At 45.6% G+C, this 26,964-nt stretch overlaps 1 protein-coding gene across 1 annotated transcript in view; it reads right to left on the bottom strand.

Moving 5' to 3' along the window:
* Nucleotides 1–26,964, bottom strand: part of ABCA13 (ATP binding cassette subfamily A member 13) — a 2,655,493-nt gene that overhangs the window by 2,070,100 nt on the left and 558,429 nt on the right. The window lies entirely within an intron of this gene.

Raw genomic sequence — 26,964 nt, 5'->3', positions numbered from 1 at the left:
ACTGGAGCCCGTCCAATCGCACCCAATACAAAGGAAACCCAACTTGACCTCAGAAATAAATGCCTATTTTGGTTGGCGAGGTATAAGCACTTTGAACACGCTAGAGCTAGGGAAATTTTAATGGTTCGAAGAATAGGGTGGCTAGGACCTAGCCCAAAAACAGACAAAGGGGAGTGTATAATTATCAATTTTAAAAATCCATTTACTTTTGGAAATCTTGTAAATACCTCCACCCACTGCCATAGTGTTATAACGGGAATTACCCTGTGACCTCTGAACAATTTTTATCCCCAACACCAAATGACTAGCAGAGAGGGTGCTATCCCATCTATATCTGGTTTGGCTCACCCAAGTGAAGCCAGTAGGGGAGCCTCCTCTAGGCGCTCCTTATTCAACATCCCGGTAAGCAATAGATATGAAAGTCTTGAGGGGGTGGATTGACTGGGTTGTGGTCCATCTACAGGAGATATGCCACCAATGCAGTGGCAGGACCCAAAGGGAGAAATAGGTTATGGTGGGAGGCAACAAGCTAGGGATAGTAATACAGATACCGCCTTGCACCAAAGACTTTCCAGCGAGAGGATGCAGGGGAGAAGGGCCCCCGATGCTATACCTAAAACCCCATTGGCAGGCAAAAATAGAGAGAATAGATCAGAAGCTGTCTCTGCCAACATGCAAGGGACCACCCTGGGCGAACTGTCCCCTCCTCATGCTACTGCACCTGAGGCCATAAGAGAGCAGAAAGCACAGAACAGTGGATTGCGGATATTGTCCTGGAACTTGGCGGGCCTAAATAACAAACTCCCCTGTTCAGACTGGGGGTATTTAGTAGATAAACAGGACATCTGCATATTCCAGGATACTTGGACAAGGGAAACTGTCCAACGGGTTGGCTTTGCATCTTTTAATATCTTGCCAACTATGGGGGGGGGGGAGACCATTTGGTGGATTAGATATATGGGTAGGTTCACACCTAGACTGTAGAGCTAAACAGTTATCCTCACCCTCAAATGACATCCAATGTGTTCTGTCGGTGTTCCCTACCAAGATAAAAATAGCCATCATTAATGTTTACTCTAGACCTGGGAATAGTAGGCACGAATCTGCCACCTTGGACCATCTGGCGCATGTTATACCCACCTTAGAACCAGCAACGTGGTTGATAGTTGGGGGTGATTTTAATTGCCAATTTGAGCCCCTCATTGATTTCAATCATGCAGCGCCCTAAGAGGAAGACCTACTTTGGTTGATTCCTGATCCTTTGATTAATACTAGCAAGGTGTAGTCACCTCTGGCCCTACAACTTTATTCACTCATCCTGGCCTACTCACTTCGAGCATGTAATGGGAGGACCAAATCGGACCAGCCAGGCCAGTTTACCCTTAACCGGCCGGGGCAGGCCTCCTTATTGGATTATATTATGGTGGAAACTAGACTCCCAGGTAAAGTTCTTGGCTTTTATGTTGAACCTATGCAAGACAGTGACCACAACGCATTGATAGTGATCTTAAATGCTGGAGAGCTCGGCATTACCAAGCCACTACTCCCTCCCACTAATAAGCCTAGTGCTCCAAGGCTGACTAACAATAGAAGGAGGCCTTATTTCAAACACTTTCCTACAAAATATGCAAAAGTGTACCAAATAGTTACACCATGGATTTCTAGTATGTGGGGGGTAGTACAGGATCGACTAGCACAGGAACGAGATCTAGCAGGCAAAATACACACGGAGCTTGTCACTAAACTGTCTGACATATTCCATCCAGTATCCAAGTGAAGAGAGCGGAAGCGCCCTACCTGCCCATGGTACAATGATAATTGTTGTAGGGCCAAACGTGATTTGTTGGCGGCGCTGAAGGACAATGATAGGCCGCTAATCATTCTTTTCAGGGCAAGGTATAAAGAGACCTCCCTTCAGGAAAGGAAAAACTGGGAAAAAGAGAGGTGGGAGGCCCTAAGGCTGGCCCTGAGTGATAAGGACCTAAAAACCTTTTGGGCTATAGTGAGTACCCGGAACAGGGAAGGAAGTTTGGCCTTAGAGCCCAACATTGCTCCCGAGGCATGGGAGTCTCACTACTGGGCATTGTATGACACTAAGGATGGTACTAGTGATAACACCAGCCCACCTAGTTAACCTAGGGCTTGCCAGCAGGTAGGGGATTGGGAGATCACTATAACTGAAGTAGCAAATGCTATTAACAATCTCCAGTGTAACAAAGCAGCGGGTTTAGAAAAACTCCCAGGTGATCTTTTCCGGGAGGAATGTGTTATTTGGGCTCCATATTTGTGCGCCCTGTTCAACGCAATTCTGAATGGGATGGACCTCCCGGACACATGGTTAGGGGCTGAGATAGTCCCCATATTTAAAAAAGGTTGCCCCCTACTGCCCTCGACTGATAGACCCATCAGTCTGATTGACACCACTCAGAAACTGATGGGTTGGGTCCTTCTAGAGCGATTACAGGGTTGGAAAGAGGAGGAGGAGATACTAACCCCATTTCAGGCCGGCTTCAGAGCAAAGATGTCAACTGTAGACCAAATATTTAGGTTACAGTTGCTCTTTTGGAAAACAGTGTTAGTGGAGGGTGGCAGCCTCTATCTATTTTTTGTTGATCTGAAGTCGGCCTTTGATTTGGTTCCCACAGAGAAACTTTGGGGAGTACTAAAGGAGTTGGGGATTCCACCCTACTTACTCAATGTGATTGCAAGGCTCCATTCGGAAAACTATGCCCAAGTAAGGTGTGGAAAACATTGGGAATTGTCCGCCCGCTTCTCTGTTAAAAAGGGGGTACGCCAGGGTTGTGTCCTTGCCCCAACACTATTCTGCCTTTTTATAAACGGGTTAATTGAACACTTACTAAAGATTAAAGGATAACGATGCTCCTAAGTTAGTCACGGGGAAGGTACCTGCACTTATGTTCGCGGACGATACCCTTTTGCTGTCAAAATCGCAAATGGGTATACAGCGTATACATGATGGTTTCGCAAACTTTTGTAAATTGCGGGGCTTGGAAATCAATCTAACCAAGACAAAATTTATGATTTTCAACCCACCCCGGATGACACGCCCTAATTCCGCCTTAAATGGCATACCCCTTGAAAGGGTGAGGACTTTTGAGTATTTGGGAGTCACTCTTTCTGAGAACTTTGAGTGGGGGTTTCAGCTGGCCAAGGCAAGCCGTAAGCTTACACAGACCGTGGGCGGTATTTTGAAAATGCACAGAGACTCAGTATTTAAGCCAGCAGCCCCGGTTATGGAAATCTACAAAGCTCAGGCGAGGGGGGCCACGCTTTATGGGGCAGCACTGTGGGTTTTTTGTTCAACTCTTGATCTAATGAAGGTTGAGAATAATTTTATGAGGCAGCTTTTAGGTCTCCTCCGCAGCACGCCTCTAATTCCTCTTCGCTTGGATTTGGGTATGAGGCCTATTGAGGAAGAGGTAGCGATTAGACCTCTTACATTTTGGCGGCAGGTTTGGGTGACCCCGGAGTTGTCCTCTTACAAATCCGAGCTCATGGAGATTTTGTCACTCACCGCCTCCAAGAAAATACCCTGGCTTTGCCATATCAGGGATCTTGCGCTGAGGATGGGCAGGTCGAATTTATGGCAATCTCCTGAGGCTGCCTGCCCTACTCTAGCCAGGACTGAACTGGTGAGGCTCTATAGGCACGCTAACATTATGGCCATCCAGGGAAGCTCACGGGGAGTTGGCCGGATGACTGCTGAGTTCCTCCAGATAAAAGATGTATAACGAGGCGAATCCTTCCTGGATCTGATCCACTGCCCTGTGGCCAGAAAACTGTATGTGCAGTTTAGATTAGGGAATCTCCCACTAGCCACACATACAAGCAAATGGGCAAAAGAGTCCAAGGCTGAGTGTCCCGTCTGTAATTACAAGCTTGAGTCTGAGGCAAATGTTTTGTTTTTTTGCCCTGCATACCAACTGCCCCGCAAACGCTGGTTAATTCAAATTTGCAGAAGTTAGGGTTTTGTGAGATATGCCCAGGCGTACAGAATCTTAAAATACGACACGCACCCCCCAATCGTGTTCGCTGTGTCTCATTTTCGGAACCAAATGTAGCTCATACGCCGGGGAGTGATTAAGACTCATTCAGGGCAGTCAAGGTTGTAGGCCAATACCTCCCTGTATTTGTAATTTATATGCATACTTTTAATCATTTTATATCTCAAGTTTTTAACTGATATTAGCAGTGTACGAAGACAATTGTGGCCCAATTGTGTTATTTGGTAACAGTGGGAGAACTTTGCTATTGAACGGTATTTGTAATAGGTGGATTTACAACTGAAAGTGGTTATTCTTTATAGTGAATTTTATCTCTTTGTCATTTTATATTTCTGTACTTTTATGGCTTAGCGGCTGAAATAAAGTTGAACTGAATTGAACTGATATTTCAATTTCAAAGTTCACTTTCGTGAATTGGTTATATGCTTTTTAACCTGTAAAGTTGCTTTGTCAAAGCATTTGAGGTTGCAGTTTAGAAGCTGACTCCGCTATGTGGAGGAGTGTTTTTTTTTGCTTGACTATGTGGTTTTCATGGAATGTGTGTGTTTTTCATGAAATGCGTAGGTCCGAGAGCGAAGCGAAGTTCATTGCCCAGGGTTACCCAGTACAGAGATCTGGGCCTAAATCCATCGTTTTTTTGCTCACCATGCCATTCCAGTTTGAACCCAGCCATATGCAAATCAGTCTTGACCCTGTGCCTCATGGGAACAGTCCAGCCCGAACTGCCAAGCCAGGTCCTCCCTGGACTGGAAACAAGCATCCTAGGACCGGTTTCGGGGTTTCACCCCTTTTCAGCCAGGATAGCTTGATTCCAGTGGCATGGAGAGCACAGGACCCACGTCTGGGCATACCCGTCCCACTCAGGGTGACAAATGCAACAACAACAGTTGATGGACAGAATGAAGAACAATGCCATACATTCACCCCAGTACAGAGATCTGGGCCTAAATCCATCGTTTTATTGCTCACCATGCCATTCCAGTTTGACCCAGGTGACCTAGCAGGCCGCCTTGGGCAATCTTGGAGTGTGTGTGCCCCTCTCACTTTTGGAAATATCTGGGGGGGCTTGATCCGAAGAGCACTTGGCATGTAACTCCACATTACGGGGGAATACCACGACAGAGGCCCCCACTTCATAGAATTTGGAACAAGCTTTAATCATCTAACCATAAATCGGCGCGCAAGTGCACCAGCACCTTACTTTCTAAATGCACTCAGTTAGCAAGACTCTGGATTACCGTAGCACATATATTAGGCATGCAAAGACCCCTGCGCCTACTTTGTTCCATGAAGGCATTCCTCTCAGTTAAGGCCATACAGTTTCCCATAACCCTGCTAAAAGGAGTGCAGGGGTTCATGTGGTTATGTGTCTGTACTGTGACAGATATGCTTATCCTGCTGCATTCCTTGCACTGTATATTTTCATGCCTGCATGTAATTCTTTTTCATAGGGCTCACTATACTACTGTATAACATGTAATAAGGGTACTGTTTTTCTTGCTCAGATGTTAAGATGTATGTCATTTTATTTCTTGCATTTTCAGGATAAGGAGTACCGACTCAGGTTTGGCATAGTATGCACAGGTTTTATGATTACGTCATTTTGGTCTATGTTATTATGCACAATATACTATATATTTTATATACGCCTGTGTGGAGTCTCTTTTGTGGTGTATTCATTGTGTTCCTGGTGTGAGTGTGTTGCATACATGCTTTACACATTGCTTCTGGGGATAAGCTTGACTCCTCTGTGCCAAGCTACTGGGGATCAGCACAGGTTATCTATGGTGTGTAACTTACTTGTCCTGACCCTAGCCAACCAGAAATGGCATTTCTAACAGTGGAGTTTAGGGGTCAGGGCAGTGGCGTAGCTAGACCTACTGCCACCTGGGGCGGTCCCTAAGTTTTGCCTCCCAGTGCAGGTAAGGGGGGGGTGTGGAGGCTGATGGACAACTTGTTCCGGGGGAGGGTGGGGGCGACAGACGACTTGTTCTCGTTGGGCGGGGGGGTGGTGGTAGTCAACAGACATGACTTGCTCACCTCAGCTGCCCCCAAAAAGAGTGGCCCCCCTGCCCAGCTATGCCACTGTGTCAGGGATAGGTATAGTTTTGGAGTGGTGAGAGGTTTTTAGGGTTCAGAGTTGGGTGGGGGTTAGGGTAGAAAAGGCTTTTAGGGTTCAGGGATAGGTGGAGTTTGATGGTCAGAGATTGGTATAGTTTAGGTGCGGTGAGGGGATAATAGGGGATAGGTATGGATGATGTTTAAGGTTATGAGGCAGTGGAGAGAGGTTAGCAAATTAAAAGCAAGCATCCAAAGCAATTGTTTGACAATGAAAATATATAATGTCCATTGAATTAAAACACTGAAATAAATGCCTCCTGCAAAAATGCTTCTAAAATTAAGATCTGCTACAATTGGATTTACACCTTCAGCTATAAGCATGCTAAAGCCAATTGTGAAAATGAGGCATTCTATTAATTGATTTCTAAGAAATGGAGCATGCCATTCATCCTGCAAATTTCCATTAAACATTTTAGGTGACATCATTTTTCAGTAATGGTATTCCATTAAATCATTTTTTCATGAAATCACATACAACCTTAATTTTATCTTGTTGAGTTAACTTTGAATCAGATGCTACAGCACCCACTTTAATTGGTTCATGATTTGACTTGCTTCCCTCTGATTTAATATATTTTCTTTGCAGGAATGATTGTGAAGGATATCCCATATCGTTCCAGGCTGGAAGGGTGGGGGCCGGTTTCGGAGCAGTGGGGGCCGGTTCATGAGTAGTGGAGGTCGGTTTTGGAGCGGTGGGGGCTAGTTTTGTCATTGGGGGCCGGTTTTGCAGCAATGCTTCAATTTCGGCCCCCAGTAACAAAAGCAGCAGTGCTGGGGCCGGTTTTGTTAAGCAGCAGTACTTCACGCTCCCCCCGGTCTGACAAAATTTGCCAGGGGTGCTTTGGGTTCCCAGTCTGACCCATGTGTCAGTTTCTTCTTTTGTTATCCTCACATTATATTTTTAGTTCTACATCGGCTCATTGGGCTTAGCTCTACCTCCTACTTCTTTAGCACCCTATTTACCAGGGCTAATGGCACAGATGCGCTGCTGGGATGCCAAAGGAACACCACTAGGAAGTCCTCGTGTCCCCCATGCTTTCTGGTTCGGCACAGGACACACTATAATTCCGGTTGTAAGGCAAGTCTTTACGGCATCACTTCTTATAATAGAGCTGCATTCATAGCCCTAAAACGCCTGTGAGTGATCTCATTGATACCTCAATGCAGTACCTGAAGCACAACTGCTTTAAATGCTCACAGATTATTAAATACCCCCATTGTGAGCATCGGTCACACAAACCTAAAAATGTGCTCTAATCAACGCAAGATCTCTAGTAAAGGATAATACATAAACCGATGACTTTCTAACTGACAACCAGATCAAAATAGCTTCTTCAACAGAATCTTGGCTAAATGATTCTTCATACCTAGACATTATTTTGGGCTTACCACCAGCTTACAATATTCTTTAGGCAAGACTGCATGATAAAAAAGAAAAAAGAGAGTAGACTTGCGATTATTTTCACAGATTCCTTTGATATTTCATTACTAGACACTACATCCTTTACGGATCCCAGTTCATGACATCTAGGGGCATGCTTACATTGCTATTGGTATACAGCCTCCACCTTGAACAACAATTTCGTACGCACTTTCCTGTATCTCATCACTTCATTCAGCTTGAGGGCTAAAGTGATTCTCATATTAAGTAATTTTAATTATCACGCTGATTTGATTGCAGACAGATACACTTTTTTAACTGAGGGCTGCTCATATTTTTAATCTGGTGGAATGTGTCAATGGTTCATGCATAATAAAGCACATAATCTTGACATGCTGCTTACCCATGTCAACCTCATACCTAAGTACCTGGGCACTCCACTATCGTAGTTTGATCACGACACAGTACATTTCACTTTTCTCTCTGTGACTCGCCAGCTCCCACAAGACTGCATCCTAGCATTAATGTTAGTAGATACTTGACCAAAGAGTCCATTGTGTAAGTTACACAGGCGCTCAATCTGATCTCTCCCTCTTGCTCTAACGATGTGAACTACAAGACTCCATCCCTTGATGAGTAGCTTTCCTGGTAACAGTCCTCTCACATCCCCGACATGGCCATCCTATGTACCAGACTGTTTCCCCCCCTTTGATGAAGATTTTGTACTCTCCAATCTACATACTCTTGCCTCTGGCTCTCCCCTTGATCCATGTCTGCAAAATCCCTTAGAAACTGAGCGCAGATCTTAGCCCAACGTGTGAAAGAAGGCCCTAACCATCACTCTCCTCGAAATGGAGCAAGGCCGACCCCTTATAACTGGTAGAATCCAAGATTTGCTCTAGCAGTATACTGCTGGGTTTTTTGGAATGAAGCAAACACAAGGAGAGGATGGAAAGAGTGCTGAAACTTTACTTTTGTTTTTTTTAATGGATCCAGAACTTAGCCCTGCTTTATCACAATTGGCATTGGTAATGATTACGGTAATATTCCGTTTGAATCATATTCGGTCCAATACCGCACTGCTGTCTCCACAGCTTTAAATCAAGGACTAGTACCATATAGGTACTGATCAAGAGAGGAAGAAGGGTGCAGTCTTTCTTGTTACCGCACCCTCGAGCACCCAGTGCTCAAATTCTACCCCATGCCTGCTTCATTCACAGGCATGTAAAGAATAAGAAGAACAAGAAGGCTGTTTGAGAGGGAGGTAACTACTCGCTTGTGAAGGGCTACGTCTTGTTTCGCATACAATTTCTCAATGGCGGTGAGGAAGCTAAACATTTTTATGAAAATATCACCACATAATAATATGGAAAACAAGCTACATATTAACATGAAAAATGCATAATAAGTTAAACATTAGAAAATGTGGCTTTATTTAACGTGTAAATGTAAACAAATTTGTTTATTTTCTGCAGAAAGCGTTCCTCAATAGGCGTTGTATTGTTCTCCTCTTACTAGGCAGCACTATTCTTTATTCTACTCTATCATTTTAAGAAAATAAATGCTTTTTCATAAAATTGTGATTTAACATTATAATCAAACTTCAGGGCTTGAGGTTTTGTGACATGGGCTGTTTCCTGCTGAAATGTATTCCTTCATTCCTTACACCATATGACTTAACTGTATTTAGATTGTTTTCTTTGCCACATATACATAATGAGCAAGAGTATTAATGAGAAGAAAATGCTTGCTTGCTCTTACATTTTGTGATCTAACCAGGCCATGCCAGAATTTGAATGTTTCTTTTCATAGAGTAGATCATTATTATATGATTGTACACCAGACAGCTAACAGAGTAGGCTTGCAGAAGGTTCTCATGAAAACCTTCACAGATGTAACTTTTTGTAATACATTGTAGCCATCACTAACTGACTTCATCCTGACATGAACATTTACTGTGGAAATCAAGCACTAAGACGACGGACTATCGAAAGATCTCTCATCACTGGACGCTGATGACACATTCATCTATTTTTGGAACATGTATAGCTGCTTTCTATATAGTACATGTTCCTAGCTAGAGAGACTATTACTACTAATCTCACAGCATTCAATGCATTCCTACCCAGCCATGCCCCTTAGCACTTTGCTGTGCTAGCTCGATTTGCCATAAACTACTGCTTGCAGTGATTTTTTTTGTTTTCCTTACGCTTTGTGAGGAGACTTTCTATTTTTATGCTGATCATAGCTACTGCTGTGATTCTCTCCTTCTCACCTGCATTGACGGTTGTTACTGCAATTGTGCGGAGAACTCAGCTGACTCTCCAGAACTACCCTTTATGGGGAGTTTGATCTTTTCCTTAGTTATCGGGCTTTGCTCCAAAATCTACTTGCTCTTTTCTAGAAGGAACTCTTTATGGGTTCTTGTTAGGATAGGATAGGTCCTTTAGTTTAGAATGGTGACTATACTCTGAATGGAACAAGCTGTTTATATTTCTCTATGCTTGTTCCAACCAACCTTATGTCATAATATTTCTGTAATCGATTTACCACAAATTTGAATAAAAAGAAAAAAATACAGACTAATCTACTAAAAGAGAAAATAAACTTTTAGAACTTCACTAAACCTTTCTTTATTTCCTGAATGTCAATTGCAATTATTAATGTCATTGTTGTGTAAAGCTATATTCTAAAATGGTGGCAAAGATTTATCGACCTAGGAAAGCGTGGAACTTCCAGGCTCTCTCAGTAAGTTTTAAGGTGACATAATTTGTGGACATTTCCTAAATATTTTTGCCTTCACAAATCTGGTAGCAGAGGATAGGTTATACACCCTGAATGGACCCATAAAATAGTACCCAGAAGATAATTGTAAAAATTCTCCGACTCCTGAATCCAATGTCCAGAACGTGAAAGTCCAGCAAAGCGGTACTCGAAAGTGGTTGTGGTTTGAAGGTGTGAGTATTAATACGCCAAATGTGTTGTGTCTGTGATTGTGTACTTTCTCTGGGTTTAATGAATATCAATTCGAATGAGTGGGTGAGGAAAATAGTTTGACAAATGGTTTAAAAAGGTGTGTGAAGATTTTAAACTCGTAGTTGAAAAATCACATGATGAAATGATAACTGAAAATATTTTTGCTGAGATTTTGAGCTGTGGTGTGTGAGGTACCATCACCTACACCTGTGACATAGGGTTATTAAGTTGTTGTAGTTGATTAATATTGATCTGTTGAGGTATTCAAGATATTACGATATGATTAGCGCAGTATATCTAATGATAGTTTGCCTCGTTATGGTGTATTAAACGGTTCGAAATCCCCGATTATGTTTAGTACGACAAAAAGGGCCGAGAAACCGAACCACCTCCATCTTGGATTGCGGCTCTCTCTCTCACTTGGGAGTCACGTGGTCTTTTCCGCACACCCTCTGCTTTCCCCTTTCCTTGCATTTAATTAGGAGACAGGCTGAGTTGCAGAGAAGCAAGGTCACATCTGCTAAAAGGGAGTATCAGGCAAATTCCTCTAGACCTGGGACGTGAAGGGAGTCACCCTTTCGACCTCCTCTGTAAAGATAGTAACCCTTTGTGTGTGTAGCCGAAACTAGAAATAGGCATGAGCTCATTAGGGGCGCCAGGACTAACTGGTACTTTTCCACATATAAGGTTTTGTATGCTGTACTGATAATGTATAAAAGTGTGTTACTGTCAAGGAGCCAGCAGTCTTCCTCGGCGCACCTGATGGGTGAGGATCGACGAGGCTCCTCTATATAGAGTTCTGTGGTGGCTAATAAACGTTTGAACCTTCCACGTTGCCAACTGCTCCTTCTTGCATAATATTGCGGGCCAATGGTAAGTGTGGCCCTTGGAATAATTATTTGGACACAACAGTTGGCGACCACGAAGGGACCCCGTGAAAGGGTCTCCCCCCCCGTATTCGGGTGGTGGGGTTGGGGGCGTCCTGACCGGTTGGCGGGAGAGGAGCCTGAGGATTTCTCCCACCCTGCACGACTTTTCGGTACGTCCCCTGCTGCTAGTTACCCTTCACCGGGGTCCTACGGGCTTAACCCAGAAACTGGATCGATTTGGTCGGGAGGAGTTGGCAGCGGAGAACGAACATTCGTATCTGGGTGCACCCGGTGAGTATTGATTTGATTTTGACGCACGCGTTGTAAACGGTGCATTATTGGTTAAGGCACGCGTTTGAAGACGGTGTGCTATTTGATTGATTTGAGAGCATTCGTTGAGAACGATGCATTTTTGATTTTGAACACGGATTGCATTTGTTTGAAGCTCGCGCTGGACAGCGGTGCATTGATTTGAAGGCACGCACCGGAGGGTGGTGTCTTGCTTGATCGAGGTTAGCATTACCGTGGTTTGACTCGAAGTACGTACAGGTTGTATTTGATTTGAGTAAAAACGGCGCGCCGAAGGATTATAAAACAGATTGTGCGTGGAAGGACCCGCGACCTAGACTGGGTAGCCACAGGGCATACTCCTGACGGGGCAAGTCCTCGTTTGGGGCTGGTCTTAGTGGTGAGCCAGGAGGGTGGCCGGAATCCCGCGTGCAGTTTGGTGTTTGGACTGTGAACCAGAGTCGACGGGCTTGGTTCTCTGATACTGATTGTATGTTGTGTATGATTCGTGTTGATTGTTGTTTGTGTATACATGTCTGAAAACTAACAAAAAATTTCTTGTTTTAGTAAATTGAATTGTTTTGGCTGCTGCTGTCGAACAAGTGACTCCAGACTAGCTGAGAGCCAACCTGCCCCGCCGGAGGGCAGTCCTAGCCATTTTATGTATGTCAAACATGGGATCTCTCCGTTGTTGTTTTGCACTCTGTGGCATAAGTATACCAAGGGCTATGAGGAGTTACGCTGGCCCAAAACGGGCTCATTTGATGAGAAGAAAATTGCGTTCCTACAGGAACAGCTGTTTTCTAGGCGAAGTAGGCAGGCCATGTTTGACGCTCTAATTGCATGGCAGAAAGAGGCCAAACAACGGCGAATGAGGGAAGAGAAAGTAGCCAGAGCCAAGGCAGGACAGAATGTTACTCAGAAAGCTATGGCCTATGATCGAGACAGAGTAGAAAGGGGATTGGATTGCATGAATCGCGAATTTCGATTAAAGGTGGATAAGAGCTATGTGACCCGCCCGAATGCAGAAGATGAGATAGAGGATTTATTGGATACCAGGCCACCACCCCCTTATGTACCGCAGAGGATATATCCGGAGGTATCAGGGGCCTCGGCCCCGGCTCCAAATATGTCCCTGGGGGCCTCGGCTTCGGCTCCCCCGGCCACTACTACCCCTCCCTCCCTGCCGAACCTCTCCCGGTTACCGACATCTGTGTCTGAAGTTATGGCCATACTGCCTAATTTATTGACGACAGCTGCAGCCGGGACCCCTCAGCTGTCGCCGGGGTCAATGCCTTCCCCTTCTGTTCTGCCCTCCTCCTCCGCCAGTACCACGCCAGTAACAGCTGTAACTACTCCGATACGTCCGGCCAGTCTAACTGAGGGTAGGAAGTTGTTCACTCGTTCGGCCTTGGGAACGGAAGAAAGGGAAACTATTGCTACACAAGCATCCCAGTGGATGCGACATCCCATTTATACGCTTGCCGATATTTGGAGTACTATGAGAGACTATGAACCGGTGATGCAACAGCATGCTCTGGAGCATATGGCCAACCGTCTTATTTCTGTGTGGGAACAGGTACACCGGGAAGGGAAGGCTCCGGCTATATTATATGATATTCTTGATCAGGTCCATAAATCTCAGTTGACACCGGAGGAGGTGTATGGGAAGGTACAGACTTTGGTCTCTTATAGAACTCGTTTGCAGTCTGCCACTTCCGCCGGATTCTCCCAGTTCCCTATGCGAGAAGTGCACCCTATCTTCCATCCAGAAGTTGCCGCAGTAGTGGATGCCCAAGGCGTCGTTACCCGTCCGGGGGTAGACGCCCGGTTCCAGGAACAATGGGTCTATACCCCCTGGAAGCGGAGTGAGGTACTATCCCTAAAAAGCCAGTTGCCAGATCCTAGAAAGAACCCCACCGCATATTACAAGGAACTGACCGAGGCCGCTTCGTCAGCAGTAATGACGTTGGCAGATATTGAATTATTCTTTGCCTTATTGGTACCGGTGGACATTTGGCGCCAGGTACATGACCAGGACCATGTTACGGAATTTGGTGGGACATGGGATCAACTGAGAACCTGGGATAGAGATCGTAAACCAGGGAACAAGCCCCGACCTGAGATACTGATTTTGCCTGAGAGAATAACAACTTATATGCATTCGTTGATCCCACCCAGGAAAGTGGATTGGGACAAGCTGACGGCCTGTAAGCAAAAGAAGGACGAGAGTGTCTCTGATTTTTTGACAAGGTTTGAGGGAGTGTTCATTGACTTCAGCGGACAGGACTTGGCAACGGAGGAGGGTGTACGCTTATTTGTTAATAGATTTGTAACCAATTTGCTACCTGAGGTATCGGCCCGGTTACAGGCAGCTGAGAGTACCTGGACGACCACCACGCCCTCCACGATACTGAGCATGGCTCAGTATTATGAGCATCGGGAGAATGAGAGCAAGGATAAGACAGAAAGAAAATCGAAAGAGTTGAAAACACGAGTGTTACTGCAGCAAGTGGAGAGGGGTAGAGGAAGGGGACGAGGGTTGCAGAATTTCGCTCCAAGAGGGGCGGGACCGACGCAAACAGCTGGGCGAACAGATCTGGGCATAAATCAATGTGCTTTTTGCAAAGAGGAGGGGCATTGGAGAGCACAGTGTCCGTTGCTGTATGAGCAGAATACTGCTTCAAGGGGTCGTGGACCGGGAAGGATGAGTGGGCATCGAGGTGGATACACGAGACAAGAACAGGCAGCCCGAGGTGAGAACAGTCAGAATTATTTCGACCAAAGCCAGGGTAAACAGTACTACAATGATGGACGTGTAACGGACGAAGACACCGGGTATACTCAAGCATAGGACAGCCAAGGGCAGAGTAAGGGGCATGTGTCAATCCCGATAGATCAAGCTGGACCTTATGTCCATGCACGATTGTTGGATGCATCAGGTAAGTTTTTGGTTGACACAGGGGCTATGAACAGTTCTGTTTCACGTGCCCTGGTCCCGGGGGCCGCTCTGTCTGGCCAGACTAATGTGTCCGTGGGGTTCTCTGGAACTCCGGTGGTGAGCCCCATTTCTAAGCCACTTTCCCTTACTCTGGGACCGGTTACGATAGAATCACCTTTCCTCCTCACCTCCCAGTGTGGGGAAAATCTCCTGGGTATGGATATCTTAAAAAGATTGCATGCCCGCATCTATTGCTCCCCCGATGGAGTTTATCTGACCATTCGGAATACCTCTATCCCCTCCATTCAATGTTTTTCGAAAACGGACTCACTACCTCCTGAGCTTGCACAACTCCCGAGGGATCTTTGGGCCCTGGGGGACACTGACGTAGGATTCCTACAAATTCCCCCGGTGTCCATCACCCTGAAACAGAATGCCAAATTGCAGAGGATCCCACAGTACAAAATAGCCCCTGCAGGGGAACGCGCTTTACTGGCCATTATTTCTGACTTGATTAGAACCGGGGTGGTGGAGGAAACGGCTTCCAATGTCTGTAACAGTCCCATTCTTCCGATTCTTAAACGAGCCCCCGTACCCCAGTCCCCTGATTATGCTGATACCTACCGATTTGTGATTGATTTGCGAGAGATTAACAAGATTGTGGTACCCCAATATCCGGTGGTACCAGACATTAATTCCATTTTGACCATGATTCCTCCCACTGCAACATTTTTCTCGGTGATTGATTTGAAGAATGCCTTCTTTAGTATTCCCATACATCCGGATAGCAGACATTTGTTCGGTTTCTCATTGGGGGGCCGCAGCTTTAGATTCTGTCGCGCCCCCCAGGGGTATACCGAAAGCCCTAGTATCTACAGCCAAGCCCTAAAACGAGTATTGGATTCTTTACAATTGCCACCAGGTAATGTTCTATTGCAGTATGTTGACGACCTTCTTGTGGCCTCTGATACAGAACATGGTTGCCGCGATGCCACGGTCACTTTGCTACGGTATTTGGCCACTCATGGTAACAAGGTGTCGCTCTCTAAATTTCAATATTGTCGACCGGAGGTGACCTATCTCGGTCATCTCCTGTCGAAGGAGGGAAGACGGTTGACTTCTGAGCGCATCGCAACCATAACTAACATGCCTGTTCCTTGCACGCAATGTGATGTCCGCGCTTTGCTTGGTATAACCTCCTACTGTCGCCAATGGATTGCTAACTATTCTCTCTTGACTAAACCTTTCTTGTATCTAACTACGAAGGATGTGCATGAGCCTTTACCTTGGACCGATGAATGCCAGACTGCCTTTTCTGCTCTGAAAACTGCTCTTTGCTCTGCTCCTGTGCTTGGCACCCCTGACTACCGGAAACCTTTTGTGCTCTACGTGCATGAGGTGGACGGTTGTTCTCTTTCAGTGTTGACACAAGACTTTGGTGGTAAGCAAAGGCCTTGTGCATATTTCTCGGCGGTTTTGGACAATGTCGCCAGAGCACTTCCCAGTTGTCTGAGGGCTGCAGCGGCAGTGGCTGTAGCGATCAGACAATCGGAAGGGCTAGTCCTGAATACGGATCTGACAGTGATGGTGCCTCATGCTGTGGACGTATTATTAAACAGGACGCAGACGCAGCACTTAACTAGTGCGCGTCTTACAGGGTACGAATTGACCCTGTTTGCACCTCATATAGCGATCAAACGATGTGTTAACTTGAACCCTGCCACGTTGTTGCCCCTCCCTTCGGGGGATGGTGGACAAGACATACATGATTGTATTTTTCGAACTGAAGAAGAAACCAAGGGCCGGATAGATCTAACTGACACCCCACTATCTGATGCCCAAGGAGAATTGTATGTTGATGGGTCTTGTTTTAGATTACCGGATGGTACGACAGCTGCGGCTTATGCGATCACTACCCTGCAAACGGTAGTCGAGGCAGCCAAGATACCATACCGGTCGGCCCAGGCGGCCAAATTGGTTGCATTATTCAGGGCCTGCGAGTTGGGGAAAGGTTTGAGGCTAAATGTCTACACAGATAGCCAGTATGCGTTCGGTGTAGCACATAGCTTCGGGAGGTTATGGGCGGAAAGAGGATTCTTGACATCTCATGGCGAAAAGATAAAGAATGGACCATTAGTTGACCGATTGCTGGCTGCATTAACATTGCCTAAAACCCTGGCCATAGTGAAATGCAGGTTATAGTTGATGATGTAGGGAGGGGAAATTCCTTTGCGGATAGAATCGCCAAAGAAACAGCCCAGTCTGACACCACTTCCATGTTTGTAGTGACAAGAATGATAGAAGCAGGGGTTTTTAACAACACCATAGACAGTGTGAAAGAGCTACAAAAGGAGGTGACCCCGGAAGAACTGACATACTGGCAAGAACAGGTGGGGAGGCTTGATGAGAATGGATGTTGGACTGACTTGTCAGAGAAGTGTAGATGGTTACTGCCAAACGCATTTGTAAATGCAGTAGTAACTATGGCGCACGGTCCTTCACATGTAGGGGTTCAGGGCATCTGTGCCACATTGGATCCTGTCTGGTATAATGTTAATATCCATAAGACAGCTAGGAACCTGGTTCAGCATTGCATGATTTGTCTCCAGCATAATCCTGGGGTTAGCATTCCCGTCTTGGCGGGTAATTTTGCGCCGCCCACCCTGCCTTTTGAAGTACTTCAAATGGATTACATACAGCTAGAGCGAGTTAACAATCTGAAATACGTGCTGGTGGTGATTTGTACTTTTAGTAAATGGGTGGAGGCGTATCCCACAAAGGAAAATACTGCCCTGGCAACCGCGAAAGCTCTGGTAAAAGAGTTTTTCCCTCGATATGGGTTGCCACGGGTGATTTGGAGTGACAACGGGACACATTTTAATGCTAACTTGGTTAAGTATGTATGCAAGGGTCTGTCCATTCAGCAGAAGTTTCACGCAGCCCGACATCCTCAGTCAGCGGGTCTGGTTGAGAAATATAATGGGATTCTGAAATTGAAACTGGCTAAACTTCAGGACACGACAGGATTAAAATGGCCTGATCTCCTGCCCCTGGCCCTGTTGTCCGTGAGAACTACTCCCCATTCCCGGAGCGGTATCTCCCCGTATGAAGTAAGTTTTTGGCAGACCTGCCAACGTGTGGGGAGTACCCCGGCCCAAATCCTTCAGGGACATCGACCATCCTATGTTGACTGATTATTTGTATGCCTTGACTAAAGATCTCCATTCCATTCATCAACAGATATCTGCCGTACTGCAGCCCCTGCCGGAGGGACCTGGACACAGCGTGGAACCTGGACAGTGGGTCTTGGTTCGAAACTACCAACGAAAATCGAGTTTGGATCCGCGCTGGTCCCGACCGTACCAGGTGCTCCTGGCAACGCGAACGGCGGTGAAAGTCGAGGGTAAGCAGCGCTGGATCCATATCTCCCATCTTAAGCGAGTTCCTCTCCCATTGCCAAGGGAGCAGCTTGACCAGGAGGAAGGCCTGCCAACTCAGGGCGAACCCAGCACTAGAGAACGACTTTCCCTGGACACCCGCAGAGAGGTTGACGGGCGAGGGGAGAGTGCTGTGAGCCTGAAAGACCCTTTTTGCGGCCACTCAATTGCTCAAAGCGAGGCGTCTGGTCGGGAGCCCAGCTCCTCGTCTGATCCCACTGTGCCTGTTTTGTTTGTGAATCCTGAAACCCCTGGTCGGGATCGATATCACCTGCGGCCCCGGAAATAGGGAATCCCAGGTCTAGCCTTGGCGAGTGAAGTTGGAGGCCTCGGAAAAGGACCTGGGGATTGGTAGAATCTTAAGCGAGTTCCTCTCCCATTGCCAAGGGAGCAGCTTGACCAGGAGGAAGGCCTGCCAACTCAGGGCGAACCCAGCACTAGAGAACGACTTTCCCTGGACACCCGCAGAGAGGTTGACGGGCGAGGGGAGAGTGCTGTGAGCCTGAAAGACCCTTTTTGCGGCCACTCAATTGCTCAAAGCGAGGCGTCTGGTCGGGAGCCCAGCTCCTCGTCTGATCCCACTGTGCCTGTTTTGTTTGTGAATCCTGAAACCCCTGGTCGGGATCGATATCACCTGCGGCCCCGGAAATAGGGAATCCCAGGTCTAGCCTTGGCGAGTGAAGTTGGAGGCCTCGGAAAAGGACCTGGGGATTGGTAGAACACTGGACTGAACTCGTTGAGAGCATGGAACTTTCAGTAAAGCTCTGTTCAGAACGAAGGTAGAGACATTGGTCGGTTGGTGGGGGCCCAGGTGGAGTTTCCTTTCAACAAGGGTTGCGTCAAGTGCGACCCCAACGCGAGAAGTTTTTATTCTTTCTTTTTTTTGTTTTTTCTGAACAATAGGAGTCTGCCTGTGAGGCTCTATACGGACACAGGAAAGAAGCACCCTCCGGCAGGTCGGACTGCTCGTAGCCCTTTTCCCGAGATTATATTGGACTTTTAGTGAGAAAATGTACCCTTTTGCTCGTTTTGTCCCTGAAGAAGGGCGGCCCATAGTACCCCGTACCATTCCCCCGCATTTGCCAATGTTCTCCTCATGGAGCTTGCGTGTTAAAATTGTTTTCATTTCTATATTGATTGTATCATTTGTACTATGCTTAGGTTTGTTTATATATCTAGAGTTTCGCCATCCTGTGCACACCTTGATAGTGTCTACCCCTGCTCCTAAGGAACATCATTTCCAGACTTTTGCCCCCCGTAAGGAGAGACACCGACAGACATATGTACATAATGCCTTCATTGAGATGCTACACCAGACTCATAGTTCCACAAATGTTACTGATTGTTGGGTCTGTGGTCTTCTCCCGTCAGTGATGCATAAGCAAGATTTGTTCATATCAAGGCCCTTGTCTTATTTAGGTAGTTGCGAAGCCTGGTTCAAAATGTTATCCATGCTATATGAACACTACGCTATAGATGAACGTCGATTCTCAGAGAAGGATTATGCCTTAATTTTAGCCTATATAGAGACACACCAAGGTTTTACTCCTAATGCTGAGGGGACGGATGGTACCCTTGATCCTACCGCCTGTATGAACGTATACACTGATCATGAGAATGATACCTGGTTGAGGGATGAAGTATTGGATTTCATGACTTTTAATTTTACTGAGTATTTCAAGTATTTCCAGGAACGAAATGTCTCAGATGAGAAGATCATTCCGGTCCCGGTATTGAATACGTCTTCCTCCTTCTGCGTGCAGGGTACTGGACATTTATCCGTAGGATATAGTAGATGTAATTACACTTATAAACTACAGACTTTCAGTAGTCCCCCAACACTCACCCCTCCCAATGTTTATTTCGTGTGCGGTGAAAATGCATACACTTGGCTACCCAGAGGATGGGCAGGTCGATGTTACTTATCTTTTCTTTACCCACCGGTCTACATAGCTCCTTCTGATTATCATAAGTCTCATTCCTTAAATCGGCGGAGCCTAAAGGCCGAAGCTGCCAGTAATGATGCCACTGACCAGACTGATACTCCAGCCCAACACTTCATTGACATCATAAAAGGGGCGTTGCCCATATGGGGACCCATCCTCAATAGTAAAGAAGTTAGGAGGCTATCTAGAGTGGTAGAAGGGGTGGTTAATACTACTGCAGGAATATTAACTAATATCACTGTGGAGCTCCAGGCGACCCGGCTCGTGACCCTCCAAAATCGTCTTGTTTTAGATGTTATCCTAGCTGATCGCGGAGGAGCTTGTAGAGTCATCGGCAGCTCCTGTTGTGTATATATACCTGACTCCGCCCCTTCTCTCCATTTAGCCATTCAGAAACTGCATCGGCTAGCTTCAGAAATTCACACCGAGACTGGTACTTGGTCTTTGTCCGGGTGGTTTTTGGGATTTGGTGACCACCTGGGGATGGAAGTTATTTATGATTCTTTTAGGAATAGTGGGGTTCATTTTCACCTGCTGTCTTTGTCTACAGTGCGGGCCTGCTTGCTGTGCATACTGTGCCGCTCAAGTTCGCCGATCCATCCCTAGGCCCGAGCCCGTCCAAACCAGAATAGATACTCAGCGGGCTCAGAAGGAGACGCACGACTTAATGCAGATTGATGAGGGTATTTTCGAAGACTGACCCCGTTATTAGCTATGCTGCGCTAAAAGGGCCGTTCTGAGGTATTCAAGATATTACGATATGATTAGCACAGTATATCTAATGATAGTTTGCCTCGTTATGGTGTATTAAACGGTTCGAAATCCCCGATTATGTTTAGTACGACAAAAAGGGCCGAGAAACCGAACCGCCTCCATCTTGGATTGCGGCTCTCTCTCTCACTTGGGAGTCACGTGGTCTTTTCCGCACACCCTCTGCTTTCCCCTTTCCTTGCATTTAATTAGGAGACAGGCTGAGTTGCAGAGAAGCAAGGTCACATCTGCTAAAAGGGAGTATCAGGCAAATTCCTCTAGACCTGGGACGTGAAGGGAGTCACCCTTTCGACCTCCTCTGTAAAGATAGTAACCCTTTGTGTGTGTAGCCGAAACTAGAAATAGGCATGAGCTCATTAGGGGCGCCAGGACTAACTGGTACTTTTCCACATATAAGGTTTTGTATGTTGTACTGATAATGTATAAAAGTGTGTTACTGTCAAGGAGCCAGCAGTCTTCCTCGGCGCACCTGATGGGTGAGGATCGACGAGGCTCCTCTATATAGAGTTCTGTGGTGGCTAATAAACGTTTGAACCTTCCACGTTGCCAACTGCTCCTTCTTGCATAATATTGCGGGCCAATGGTAAGTGTGGCCCTTGGAATAATTATTTGGACACAACACTGTGTTAGTTGAAACTGATTGCGCAAATGGGGAAACTACATTGATTTGGATGATTTCATGCTGGTCGAGATTTCACTTGCAAATGTTAAAGAGATTATTGAGTGAATGCGAAACGTATTTCTTTAGTAGGAGCAAACAAAGTGTTTTAGGAGTCGATAAAAATTGATTGTGTAGGTACATACAAAATTGAATGGGAGGGTGAACACTGCGAGGAGTGAGGTTGTGAGTCAAAGTGTTTCACGCTGGTATTGGTCAGTTGGTTTGCTTTTGCGCAGTGATTGGTTGGTGACGTATCAGTGTCTCATTGAAATTGGAGCACTAAAAATGAATCTTGAATTTAGATTTGTTATCAAAAGACTGTGCAAATAATAGCTGAAATGTAATATGATGTGCAGAAATTTGACTTATACGGAAACAAAATCATAACGTGATAAATCATGTTGTTTCAGATTTAAATTGTCATCATGAAATGTTTTAAAGAGCTTAAAGGTTTGGTGAGTGGGTATGTTACTATAGCAGTACGCAAAGGTGAAGAAGCTTTTCCTGAGGGTATGCCTCCATACATTATGACTACTGAACATGGGTTAAATACACGTGCTTGGCTTCGTCAATGGAGAAGGATTACTACGAAGGAGGGTGTGTTGAGTATTGCTAGATATGGGACTTTTAACACCAGAATTCTTGAGCATTTGAAGGTAACATTGTATGAGATGAAGCCACCACCTAGAACCTTTCAGTAAGAAGCATTTAATGCATGGGAGAGAGTGGCCAGGGAAAAGGAAAGGGAACAATACCAGAGGAGGACAAGCAGGGCAGCGAAGAAATGGGCAAATGCCTTTTTGGATGAAGAACAGGGTAAGCAGAGGAAAGCTATCATAGAAGGGACTAGATTATATCCAGTCCTCACTTCAGAGACTGCTAAGAGGGGACAGGGCAAAGATTCCAGTATGAAGGAAGTGGATGAGTCAGATACTGATTCATAAGATGAAATACTGAAACAAATGTTGACTTTGAGACCTCCGCCCCACATGACCTCAGCAGAGCAGAGTGGCACAGGCACCAGTCCTAGTTGTATAGTGACAACCGCTCCAGTTCAGCTGAATGCATCTCAAATTAAACTACTCCTTCAGGTATTGTAAATCGCATTACCAGTAGTTGCTCGACCACCAGTTGCTGTTCCAACTGTGACTTCTACAGCCACACTGCCCAGTGTAGCCCCAGTACTTGTTATTAGTACTCCCCCTGTAACTTGGTTGGTAGCCAGTGCTCCTCTGCTTACAGAAATAATACCTGAGGCTCAAATAGTTTCCAGAGGAGTATCTACTTCAGGATTTGACCCAACTTCCCAGAACTTGCCTGGAAGCCACCATTAACAGTGAAAGCGCTTATAGATGGAGTACTTACTGCCCCAATCTCATCTGAAATAGTTGCAACTGCTGAGGGATATATACCAGCTTGGTTTGAGGAAACAGCAAGACCTAGTAAGGCAGATAATGTGGGGACATCTGAGAAATCACAGATTGAAAAAGAAAAGCCTATAAATATCTCACAACTGAAAGTTGAATTGGAAGAAATAATAAGGGTTTTCATTATTAGAACTAATAATTACTAAAGTTTGAACACTTAGAACAGAATCAAAGGAAAGAGTTAATGTACCTGTTCAAGGACATAATTGGGAGAGCTGCCAAATGACAAAATAACTTAATTTCCTCAGAAATATGAGAAAGATCTTAGAAAAAGTGTGCATCTACACAGAAGCTATAGGGTTCAATTGGATGACCTGGCATTTGAGAATATGAATACTACAGGAATGTAATTGAATAATACAGAAATGATAAGTGCTTTCACAGGTGGGGTGATTTTGAAAAAATTTAAGTCGAATGGGCCAAGAAATATGGGAAGAAAAAGAGGGAAGCAGCTACTGCAGGGAGGCAAGATGAAGGAAGTGGGGGAGTCGTGGTGATTTGGCTCCATTTACGAACAATTTTCCCAAATTGAGAGACAAGCCGGTGCAGTGGTATGCACTAAGCCTGGGCAAAGCACGACGCTACGCTCGCGTAGTTTGCGAAGTTTGCGCTACTTCCCACTACGCAAATCGCATGTAGCACAGTGCAAACAGGCATAGCGTAGTTCAGCGGTCATTTTTTGCTTGCTCGCGGTCCTCAACGTCAAGTTGACGACCTCGAGCAAGCAAAATGACAACCCGGCGAGACTTTTTCCTCGTTCGCGATCAGCAACATCAAGTTGCAGATCGCAAGCGTGGAAAATAAACCTCCCAGCGAGATTCTCAACGCGGGGAGGTCAGGTTTATCATTGCAAGTGGTCGCGCATGCTCGCTTCTGCTCGCAATGAGAAACTACCAGTCCGCGTTGAGAAAGCTGCCGCTCGAGTAAACATCTACTCGAGCGGCAGAAAACTACAGCTCGCACTGTGCAAGATGCCGTTTTCAATGATTGCACAGTGCCGGATGCTTGTCCGCACTGTGCAATCCTTGAAAGCGGCATCTTGCACAGTGCGAACAGGGTACTACGCAGTTCGCGAAATGCTACATGTGGCTCACGTAGTGCAAAGTGCACTTTGCGTAGCTACGCGTAGCGCTACTTCGTGAACTACGTCCAGGGTTAGTATGCACAAGTGTAAAGGTTCATAGAAATTTCAAAGCTTTAGTGGATTGATTTTAATAAATTTTTTGACATTTTAGTGCATGCCAATTTATGAGCTGAATGTAAAACTGCAGTGCAGTAGCCTAGAGAGGAAACAGCAGGAGTGGCTGGGACAAATGCACCATCTCCTATAGTGATGGAGAAGTATGAAGCAGTTATTACCTTTTTTGAAGGGCAGAGCGCCTCTGAAAGATCTGGATTGGCTTAAAATTAAAGAAATACCCAGGAGACAAAGGAGACTGTACATGAATTATATGAGACTGTTGCCGGTATTCCAGCAGCATAGTGGAAATAAATATCCTCCGAAGAACGTTATGGGTAGTTTTGTGTCCCAGTTTGTACTAGGGCTGAAGAGAGAGATCTGTTCGCACACAACCCTAAGCGGGATCTGCCGGCATAATAAGTCACTTGATAAATTCCTGAGATATGCTAGATATTGTAGCGATGAGTTAGACATGAAACAGAAAAAGATAAAAGAAAAATTCATGTTGGCTCAGACGAAGCTGGCTCAGAAAGGTTTTCAGAATCCTTCTTTTGCAGGGAACCAAGGAAATATACAGGGAGTTGTGATGCCACAATCAGGGTTTCAAGGGCATCAAGGAGGAATACCCATGTCACAGGGAAGAGGTAGAGGTGTTCCTGTGGTTATAGGATCTGGGTCAGGTATTGCAACTATGAAAAAGATTACTGCTTGTCACATCTGTCATAAAATTGGACATTGGAAGAGAGAATGTCAATATAATCCAGAAAATCCTGTAGGAAATATGCAAATACCAGAAGGCATGCAAATGCAAAATTTGTCTCATCAGAGAATGCAAATGTCAGCACACTGACAGGTCCCAATGATTCCAATTGCTCCTACACAGATGGGGGATCCTAGATTTAATTTAAATCAGATGACAAAAATGAATATGAATCAATTTCAGAATGGCATATCACAATCCCTGAACCCAAATCAGAATACCTTGCAACAATTCCCGTTATTCAAGACTGATGGTTCTGGTTTAGAGAATTATCAATGATGGCGCCTGAGAGAGGGAGAAGATTGCGTACTTGGTGGAGTCTTAGAGGTAGACCAGAGTGTAGATGCAGAGGTTTACGGCCATCTCGTATCATTTCTCATTGATACTGGTGCTACCCGGTCCACTGTTAGAACAGTGGAAGTCCAAGACTTACCTGTCTTGGGGAAGCAATCCAAGTTGTAAGGGTAACTAATAAACAAATTCAAAGTCCTGTTTCAGAAATGGTACCAGTAAAAATATGATCCTTTGAAGAGAAGCACCAATTTGTTGTTTGCGATTCAAGTCCTGCGAACCTGTTAGGAAGAGATTTGTTGTGCAAGGTAAATTGCACAATGTACTGTACACCAGATGGTGTAGCATTTCAAACACATGATGAGGTTGTGGATTTTAAATTGATCATACAGCAAACCGAGGCAGGACTATTTCCTTTGTTAACTGCTGATGAATGGCCTGAAGATTTATTATAAACAGTGAATGCCCAAGTTTGTGATTTACAGGGAAAGCCATCAGACTAATTAAACGGGTAGAACCAGTCCGAATTATGGTGAAACCAAATGCTGTCTATCTTAGAGCATCGCCGTACCATTTGAATCAAGATAATATTGCAGTAATACAACCAGTGATGGATACCATGTTAAAGAAAGGGATCCTTAAAGAACTGATTAGAACTCCATGCAACTCTCCATTCATGGGTTTACAGAAACCCAATAGTAAATATAGGATAATTCAGGATTTGAGGTCAATAAATGAAATAGTCCTGTTGTCCTGTGGTACCGAATCCAGCCACCATACTGTTTTAAATTCCATGTACTGCAGAATGGTTTACCGTAATTGATCGGTGTCAATCTTTTTTCTCAGTGCCATTGCATGAAGAGAGCCAAATTGTATTTTATTTTGTCTTCCTGCAGAAAACATAACATGGTGTTGTGTCCCACAGAGGTATACAGAGAGTCCAAATATCTTTAACCAGATTTTAAAAAGGAATCTAGAGACCCTGGCAATTCACATAGATACACTCTAATTCAATATATAGATGATTTACTTGTGAACTCAGAAATGCAGAATGCATATAAAAATGACTCTTGAATCAAATGGCTGAGAATGGACACAAAGGGGTCCATTACGATAATGGGTGGATCGCCACCACCCGTATGGCGGTGGCGAGCCGCCCGCTAAAATTCACCGCCCGCTGCTAATTTCCCCCATGCCACATTAGCATGGCGGGGGGGCGGTTTTCTGCCGGTAGGCAATCCTCCCGATTGCCTACCGGGCGGAAAAGCATTTTATATGGTGGTGGTGTCTGGTAGACACCGCCATCCATATTAAGATGCAGGCGGGGACCTGCCTTTTGCCGCCACGGAAAGGCAGGTGGTTTTTGACATTGGGGGCCCGTAACGGGCCCCCAGGGATTCTGGGGGGTGCACATGAGGGGTACCTCCCTGCAGTTCTATGCACAACATAGCAGGCACCGCTCGGTGCCTACCATGTTGTGCATGACATGCCTTCTTGGCATTGCGGCGGGCAGTGCTGAGAGCACCGCCCGCCGCAATGTCAGAAATGCAGGATGCGCCCGCCATCCTAATTTCACCTACGGGACCCCCACACCAATGGCGGGCAGTCCCATTGCACGACAGGATGGTGGGCGGACAAAGTCCGCCCGCCATCCTAATGATGCCCAAAGTGTCTCCAGGAAACCTGAAGTGCTGTCAAAAAGAAGTGCAATATCTGGGACACATAATTTTGAAATGAGCAAGAAAAGTGTCACCAGAAAGAGAGGAAGATAGGAAGCAATCTTGCAGATGAATCCATCATGAACTCAGAAATAGATCAGAATCTTTTTGGGAATGGTTGGCTACTGTGTGCCGTGGATACCAAACTTTTCCTTGGTGGCAAAGCCTCTAC

This window comes from Triturus cristatus, chromosome 5_2, assembly GCF_964204655.1.
Source record: "Triturus cristatus chromosome 5_2, aTriCri1.1, whole genome shotgun sequence".
NCBI classification, from domain to species: domain Eukaryota; kingdom Metazoa; phylum Chordata; class Amphibia; order Caudata; family Salamandridae; genus Triturus; species Triturus cristatus.
The sequence above is the reverse complement of the archived record's forward strand: the minus strand, read 5'-3'. Positions and strand labels throughout refer to the sequence as shown.